At 51.5% G+C, this 6,020-nt stretch overlaps 2 pseudogenes; both read right to left on the bottom strand.

The window, feature by feature from the left end:
- Positions 1-212: 212 nt before the first annotated feature.
- On the bottom strand, positions 213-364 carry LOC112547030 (5.8S ribosomal RNA; annotated as a pseudogene).
- Positions 365-3,483: 3,119 nt separating this feature from the next.
- Positions 3,484-3,601, bottom strand: LOC112547031 (5.8S ribosomal RNA; annotated as a pseudogene).
- Positions 3,602-6,020: the final 2,419 nt, after the last annotated feature.

Here is a 6,020-nt window from a genome sequence, read left to right as displayed (position 1 = left end):
CCTTATCCTCCCTTCTCCATGCTGGAGCTGGCTCCAGTTCTGGGGCAACCAGTGTTTGTGGTCCTGCTGCTCTTTGGGGGGACCGGTTCCGGTGCCTGCGACACCCCAGCCGCATCTCCAGCAGCGGGTTGCCTCGCTGCCCTCCAGCACCAGAAGAAGAGGAGGGCAGCCTCTCGCTGCCACTGCACCCGCGGAGACAATTGACCTTCAAGCGGCACTCAGACAAGCGTAGCCCTGGAAGGAACTCGGGGCCGCAAGTGTGTTTGAAGTGTCGATGATCAATGTGTCCTGCAATTCACATTAATTCTCGCAGCTAGTTGTGTTCTTCATCACGCACAAGCCTTGTGATCCACCACTAAGAGTTGTGAGGTTTTCAGGGGGGATTTTCCCCTCCGTGTTAATCCCTTTCGCGCCTCCTCCCCCCTTCTCCATGCACAGCACCCATGGCAGGAGCAGCAAGGGAAGGGGACAACCTTGTCCACACCGGTTGGATGCCGGCCTGCTGTCCCCGAGGGGGAAATGCAGATGGGGGGGGGGTTACCACAAGAGGAGGAGAGGGCCCTCCGCAGGTCCCTTCTTTCTCTCACAGCCTAGGGTGCCCAACCACCATACTCCCCCCGCCCCCTGGGATGTCCTGCACAGCCCAGACAGCCCTCCATGGTGGCTGCCCTTCCTCACTTTACGATCACTGGCAAAAGGTATCATGCGAGCACTTTTCTTGAGGGAAAAACCATGTTCTCACACAAAACACCAGGCACTTAGCTTGGAAGGGACCATTTGGCCAAGCCCTCATGCTGCACACTGACCCGTCTCATCCCTTTTCCCCTCCCCCCCAAGCGCAGGGGGTGCAGGTATTCCAGGCGGGGCGTAGGTAGGGAAGACAGATGGGAAACGGCCTTTTGGCCCCCACCACAGAGAGGGTGGCAGGGTAGCCTCTCTCCATCCCAGGCTTCCCGAGGAGCGGAGCGCAGTACGCTGGGCAATGCTGGGGAGAGGGGGCAGGGCAAGTCTTTGAACCACCGCCTTCTCTGGGCCGCGCAGCTCTCAGAGAGCGCTAGGTCCCTGGTCCCTGGCCTCCCACCACTGCCACAGTCACACCCTCTCCCAGGCATCCGGGGTTTCCCTCTGTATCCGGTGTGCCCCGGGAGGCGGACACAACTGGGCCGCCCCTCTGGCAACCTTCTCCTCAGTTGCCATCCCTGCCACATGGCTGCAGCAACCACTTACGCCTGCGGCGCTTCGCCAGGCTGACACTCGGGTCCCAGCATTCGCCACCCCCCAGCCTTTCCCCAACCGCGCGCTGCTGAGGTGGCGGCAGTGCTGGCGGAATACCAGTCAGGGAGGACGGTTGCAGCGCCCTGGGTGGGTGGGCCCCATGTCAGAGAGGAGTGGCTTGAGTCCGCAAAAGGGGAGAAGGCACCAGGGGGCCCCGGCAGCATAGGTGGAGACCCTCTGCCTCCGATCCGCCAGCCTCGCCCTGCCCAACCCTGGCCACCCTGGGTGCTGGACAGAGCGAGCATGGAGGGGGCAGAGGGCGGCCGGCCTTCCCCACACCCTGGAGCCCGCTGCTGGGTTCCCATCCTGCACACAGGGAGGTGTCCGAAGCATTGGTGCTCACCCTGAGGGGGGTGGGGTGGCTGCGCCGCCGTCGAGGGCCCGAGCTGGCCGTGAGCAACCCCATTAATGATCCTTCCGCAGGTTCATATACGGAAAACTTATTGCAACTTTTAATTCCTCTAGATAGTCAAGTTCAACCGTCTTCTCAGCACTCCACCAGGGCTGCGATTGACCCCGGCAGAGCCGATCCGAGGACCTCACTAAACCATCCAATCAGTAGTAGTGACGGGCGGTGTGTGAAAAGGGCAGGGACTTAATCAACACATGCTTATGACCCACACTTACTGGGAATTCCTCATTCATGGGGAATAATTGCAATCCCTAGTCCCCATTACAAATGGGGTTCAGCGGGTTACCTGCAGTTGTTGGCATAGGGTAGACACACACTGAGCCAGTCAGTGTAGCGCGCATGCAGCCCCAGATATCTAAGGGCATCACAGACCTGTTATTGCTCAATCTCAGATGGCTGAATGCCACTTGTCCCTCTAAGAAGTAGGACGCCGACTGCTTGGGGTCGCATACCTAATTAGCATGCCAGAGTCTCGTTCGTTATCAGAATTAACCAGACAAATCGCTCCACCAACTAAAAAGGGCCATGCACCACTACCCACAGAATCAAGAAAGCGCTATCGATCTGTCAATCCTTTCCGTGTCCGGGCCAGGTGAGGTTTCCCATGTTGCGTCAAATTAAGTCCCAGGCTCCACTCCTGGTGGTACCCTTCCGTCAATTCCTTTAAGTTTCAGCTTTGCAACCATACTCCTCCCGGAACCCAAAGACTTTGGTTTCTCGTAGGCTTCCCAGCGGGTCACGGGAATAATGCTTCCAGATCGTGAGTAGGCATCGTTTATGGTCAGAACTACGACGGTATCTGATCATCTTCGAATCTCCAACTTTCGTTCTTGATTAATGAAAACATTCTTGGCAAATGCTTTCACTTTGGTCCATCTTGCGTTGGTCCAAGAATTTCACCTCTAGCAGCACAATACAAATGCCCCCGGCTGTCCCTCTTAATCATGGCTCCAGTTCCGAAAACCAACAAAATAGAACCGGAGTCCTATTCCATTATTCCTAGCTGGAGTATTCCAGTGACCAGCCTGCTTTGAACACTCTAATTTTTTCAAAGTAATCATTTTGGACCTTGCAGGACACTCAGTTCAGAGCATCAAGGGAGGGAAGGGAAGGGAAGGGAAGGGAAGGGAAGGGAAGGGAAGGGAAGGGAAGGGAGGAACGCCACCCACACCCGCCACCTGCCGTGAAAGCGCATCGGCCCCAGAGGGAGCCCGATCCAATGAGCATGGGGGGGGGGGGGGGGGACGGCCCAGCACAAGAGGAGAGAGTGAGCATGTGGGCGACAGAGCAGGGAACCCCAACGACGGGCACTGTCATCACCTGGGGAAGGGGAGCAGACTGAAAACCCTGGCGGGCAGCTGTGTCGCCACAGACAGCCTTGAGACCCGGGAGCTAGCACCCACGGCGGCCCCCAGTACTGCCCCGCACTGACCTCCCCCTCCTTCTATCAGAATGCCCTGCCGGTCCCGCTGAACGATTCAGCAGGAGTGGTGGTGGGGGAACCAGAAGGGCTGGAGGGAGACATCGAGGCACATGTGCAGATGGCTGCCGGGACACCACTTCTTCACACATGGGATGAGCTCCCCAAAGTGGACACTCCGGAGCATCAGGTCTGAACTTAGGGGGACAAAGGCATTGGGGAGAGTCATGATGGACCGGCCCCGGTGCCTGCAACACCCCAGCTGCATTTCCGACAGAGCTTCGGTGGCAGGTTGCCTTGCAGCCCTCCAACACCAGAGGAGGAAGAGGGCAGCCTCCCGCTGCCACCACACCCGCGGAGATGATTGACCTTCAAGCGACTCTCAGACAGGCATAGCCCCAAGAGGAACTCGGGGCTGCAAGTGCATTCAAAGTGTCGATGATCAATGTGTCCTGCAATTCACATTAATTCTCGCAGCTAGCTGCATTCTTCATGGACGCTGTAAGGATAGGGGACTGTACTTGATGATCTTTCAAGGTCCCTTCCAGTTCTAGTGTTCTATGATTCTATGATATTATGTGTAGGACAGGACCTTATTAAGCTAACTAATTTCTCTCTCTGATGTCTTTACAGAAGGAGACCTAGAAGTAGTTAAAACCGTTAAGCAGAACCCTTGCTGGAGGGGAGGGATCTTTCCCCTCCCTGAACATCCTTGGGAATCTACTCACCAGCCAAAATCAGAACTCAGGTATCATTATGGTGACTTCTGAAGTATCAGTAGTGCAATTGAAGGTAGCCTATGGAAATTAAAATTTCAAGGGAAGGCCTTTTCACTAACGCTTCGTCTACACTGCCAGTTTTGCCGGCAGTGAGTATGAAAATGAGTCATGGGTTAGCATATTGCCACACCTCGTTTGTGTACATTATACAAATGAGGTGTGATTCATTTGCATATTCACTACCAGAAAAACCGGTAGTGTAGACAAAGACTAAGAGAGCATGTGGCAAGCCTTTCCTGCTTTGGAGTTTCTGGCCATATGTTGATAGCATGTGTTTATAAAGGTGTTTGCCGCCACAGTACTGGTGCAGGTCAATTACATTATTTAGGTAGTAACAAATGTGTTCTAGTCCCTGTTCTGTTGGCAACCTGTGGAGTTTGCCCAATAGATTTCATTTTACATGACCCACACAGAAAGTTAGACCAGTCAGAGAGGATTAAATATAAGAGGCAACTGCAATCTTTAAACCATTATTGTACGTTAATAGTCCTCGACAAGGCTCCAGTAAGATGTAGAGGATGAAACAAGTCTTTTAGCTTTATCAGAACATTGGTGGGTAAAACACTCAGGCTACGTCTAGACTGGCATGATTTTCCGCAAATGCTTTTAACGGAAAAGTTTTCCGTTAAAAGCATTTGCGGAAAAGAGCGTCTAGATTGGCATGGACGCTTTTCCACAAAAGCACTTTTTGCGGAAAAGTGTCCGTGCCAATCTAAACGTGGTTTTGCGCAAGAAAGCCCCGATCGCCATTTTCGCCATTTTCGTGATCGGGGCTTTTTTGCGCAAAACAATACCGCGTTATCTATACTGGTCCTCTTGCACAAAAGCATTTGCGCAAGAGGGCTTTTGCCTGAACGGGAGCAGCATAGTATTTCCGCAAGAACATTGACAATCTTACATGAGATCGTCAGTGTTCTTGCAGAAATTTAAGCGGCCAGTGTAGACAGCTGGCAAGTTTTTCTGCAAAAGCAGATGCTCTTGCGGACAAACTTGTCAATCTAGACGCAGCCTCAGTGTGTATGTAGGCAGCTGTAATAGCCCAAACCCTTACAACTGCATAGATCTGGCATGTGCTAGTATTTCTATACATCTGTTATAACAGCAGAATGAAGAACACGGCAATGGTCCCAGAGAATGGATGGTTCTGTGGATAAGATGATTGCCCTGCCAAATTCTGAACAGAATGTCTGTGCAACCTTAAGCGATGCTTTTAATTTCCATGCCTCGGTTTCCTTGTTGTGAAATAGGAATAAATGCTTACGTATGTCACAGAGTTGCGATGAAGTTAAATAAATTGGTATTAAAAAGGAAATATTTAATTTTCCTTCTCACTGCTGATTTTCGCCAGTGACATTCCAGAACCTGTCAGGTACATGGTGCAAGAATCTGAATAGATACATAAATACCTGATGCTCTAGTACTCATGCTCTATTTGTTACAGGGACACCATTGCAAAAGTGATAAATTGCACTTACCATCTACGTTTGTTTGCCTCTTCTGAACTCTGTCAGCTAGTCTGTCAACAGACTCGACTGCTTCTTGTTCTAAAAACTTCAGCAGTTTCAAACAGCTAATATCATCTTTAAAAATCCTGCCAACAAAATGTTTTATTCCTCCCTTGACCCTTCACACCCCCTCCAGTGTGGCACTTCTTGTCAGACCCATGTCTACAGAGTCAGCGGGAGCTGTATCTTCTTACACCCATGTTGAATTTGGCCCAATATCCTTTTCTCGCCTATCGATATATTTTTACTGCTGAGTTTCTTTTCCAGCTGGCCAGCACTTCTGTATATGTCCCAAGTGCAGCTGAGCAAATAATTTGCAATTCGTAGTGTATCTGACTAAGAGCCTCTTTTTTCCCCTAGACTGCAGAATAGCCCTGGGTAGATTGCAATTTCCCTGAATTTATTCAATTAATAACAATTGTCCGTCTCTCTGAGATGACAACAAACAGTTTGCTAAGAAAATCCAATAGCTGCTATGCAAAACTGGAGCTCTGTTGTGGTAGGTCAGATAAGTCACATGGTATCCATTCCCCTAACTGGATGAGTTCACAGCGATTTCCAGCATAGTTAGTTATGTATAAGCAGGTAGACAGCAGGTGGCTAGGTTTAGAGGGGGCCCACCCCCTAAT

The sequence above is a fragment of the Pelodiscus sinensis genome, chromosome 1 (assembly GCF_049634645.1).
Source record: "Pelodiscus sinensis isolate JC-2024 chromosome 1, ASM4963464v1, whole genome shotgun sequence".
NCBI classification, from domain to species: Eukaryota; Metazoa; Chordata; order Testudines; family Trionychidae; genus Pelodiscus; species Pelodiscus sinensis.
Note: the sequence above shows the minus strand (reverse complement) of the source record. Positions and strands in the feature narration are given on the sequence as shown.